The sequence below is a fragment of the Paramisgurnus dabryanus genome, chromosome 13 (assembly GCF_030506205.2).
Source record: "Paramisgurnus dabryanus chromosome 13, PD_genome_1.1, whole genome shotgun sequence".
In the NCBI taxonomy this organism is placed as follows: domain Eukaryota; kingdom Metazoa; phylum Chordata; class Actinopteri; order Cypriniformes; family Cobitidae; genus Paramisgurnus; species Paramisgurnus dabryanus.
The window spans coordinates 28858208-28861016 of record NC_133349.1 but is presented as its reverse complement, the minus strand read 5'-3'; the positions used below and the strand labels follow the sequence as shown (position 1 = coordinate 28861016).

Genomic DNA, 2809 nt, shown 5'->3' with positions numbered 1-2809 from the left:
GTATGTACCAGGTAACTCTCATATTTGCGGGCTGTAAACTAAAGTGGGGCTTATTCCCCGATTGTTCTGTGTATGTAGGCCTACCAGGTAACTCACATATTTGCGGGCTGTAAACTAAAGTGGTGCTTTGTTCACCTCTTGTTATAAATGTTATAGGGTAAATACCATAAACATACAGAATATTGTTATTTTTATTTTAAAACAACTTATTTCAAAACATCTTTAAAACACTATAATTAAGCCAACACTTAATGTTTATTATCACATAACTTTTATTTAAAATAAAAAGTCATGACAATTTTTCATTGTTTTTGCGGCTTGGCTTCCTCTGTTGGTGTTCTTGTCCACTCGGATGATGAGTTGATGTCGTCTCACAAATGCTGTTCTGCATTACATATAAAAAACATAAATGAAAGCCTTCAGTAAATGTTTCTTCACTGTGCCTTGACAGAAACAGACTTTTCTGAGTCAGTTACGTTAATAACTTTAGGCTAAATTATGTGCTAGCTAACCTGCTACCGTTAGCTAGCAACTTTCTTGAAAAACATTGTTTGAAATGCGTGAGTCATGTATTAACAAAACCAGTCACCTTATCCAGCATGCGGAACCTGCTAACATCACTCGCAGCCGTACTTCGCAGTGTAGAACGTTTTTAAAACCTCTTAAAGAAATGTCACTTCAGGATCGCGTTCCAGCAAACCTCCAGCAGACGGCCGCGCGCTCCACACCTGCGCAGAAGCCTACGCATGTAGTCGTCTTTTGCTTTAGCGGGAGCTGATACCTGCTGTTGTTTCATTCTGGTTTGCCATTGCATAAATTATATTTGGCTAAAATACTTGTGTTTACAGTAAATAAATTGCAAAGCACCACTTCAAATATGTCCGCAAATGTAGGAGTTTCCTGGTAAATAGGGAATAAGTTGCTATTTTTATTGTACTTACCTTAAAAAAAAGATAACCACATTAAATCAGCTGGACTTTTGTTATTAAAAGCAAGTAATATAGGCTACTAAAATAAAAGTGATATGCTGTTATATTTATTTGCCGATGTGGCTCGTAGACATTGACTGTATAGAACATTCAGTAGTCAATATGAAAAATTCACAATAAAAAATAAATAAAACATAATTTCCCCATAGACTTGACTAAGTCATACATACCACGTAAAATTACAATAGGTACCCTGTTGTTATAAAATACTTAGAGTATAAATAATTTATAATTCTTCATATTCTTACCCCCTTATTACCCCAAACTTAAAATATTATCCCCTTATACCTACAGGTTACCTACCCTGTTGTTACAAATAGGTACGCTGTAAATTCGGTTTAATTACGCGGTACTTTGCGGGTCGTAAAATAAAGTGTTACCCAAGACCCTTTTCAAACATGAAATCTACGGCATTTTCTATGATTTCACACACATTAATTTCTCGTTTCTTTACAAGGATATCAATGCATACGTCAATTACAAAGGCCGACATAAGTATGATATTGATGATGTAGAACTCGGCCTCGTCACATTCATAAAATATCTCTAGGGCCTTTCTAATAATCACACGGGGTTCCTCTTGGGCCTGTACAACTGTCTGTACAATGTTATTGAAAGAGCCATCTATAATTTTCACACCATCTGTTTTTTCCTTGAGTCTGGTTACACGACCGGCGTTAGATTCGCAATAGTTTGGAGGCATGCACACATTGGCCTCTTTGTATATCACAGCACATAGTAGATTGGACATCTCGCGCTTGTAGTTCTTTTTAAGCATATCTTTAAAAAGGTCGGTCCCGTACACATACCCCATCTGGCCATTGCGTAGTCGTTCGAATGATCTTTGTGCCATCTTTTTCAAGAATCTGTAGTTTCGTAGACAATTTTGCTTGCTTGTTTGTTTCTGAGTTCAATCGCTTTCTCAGCAACAAAAGGATCGTGTCCACTGTTTCCGCCGCGTTGCGTTTGATAGTTTGTTTGCGAATTCGGACACCTTGGCAGCATCAAAAGCTTCCACAGTTTCTGCAAAACATAAAACAGACCTCTGGTGTGTACGAATCCGACACGGTTGTTCAAATTGTTCTGTGATGTGTTAATCCGGGTTACGTTTTTGGTAAAGGTTCTGTGTTCAGAAGGAAAAACTTCTCATCTGAACTCATTCTTCGCTTCACAACCCCCGCAGCGTTGGTCGTTCGGTCCGCACCACGTGATAACAGCCATTGCACACGCGCACACGCACACGCACACACCATATCCGCTGGGGGTTTTACGATGTAATTCGTAAAGCTATAGACACTAATTCATCTTAAACCTAACCTAATATCGGATAATATGTTAAAATAGTTTATTTTTATTTTATTTAGTAAAAATTAAGGTTTACCTATTTAACGTAAGCCCGTGATTTTAATATTATGTAGAACCATGTCCTAACTGATGTTGTGTTTGTGGACGCACACAACCATGTTTAACAAAATGTCAAATTTGTTAAATGTTTTGTCTTTAAAGCAATGATTGTTGTCACGTATGTGACAACCTGGTTTATAACAACATCAAACGTTGATAAATAATATTTGCACCCGTTTTGTTGTACTCTAAGGGCTAACACAAGGGTTTATGTCATCATAGGATGTGTGATGAAATGTCTTAAAACTTCTAAGTTTCTTTAAATTACGAATAAGAAATAACATGCTTTAATCTGTATCTGAGTAATGAAGCCTGAAATCTAAAATAAGCCTTTTACTTTTTGACAATGGGGGGCTGAGTTTCTTTTATTTTACCAACACTCCCTCTGTCCAGACATCTGGGGGTTGTCTGCTGGT

At 37.2% G+C, this 2809-nt stretch overlaps 1 long non-coding RNA gene across 1 annotated transcript; it reads right to left on the bottom strand.

The window, feature by feature from the left end:
- Positions 1-252: 252 nt before the first annotated feature.
- On the bottom strand, positions 253-1186 carry LOC141280038 (uncharacterized). Its single transcript, XR_012334839.1, has 2 exons — positions 590-1186; positions 253-385 (listed from the first exon to the last, which is right to left on the bottom strand). It is a non-coding gene; the product is annotated as an uncharacterized lncRNA (long non-coding RNA).
- Between the last annotated feature and the right edge of the window lie 1623 nt (positions 1187-2809).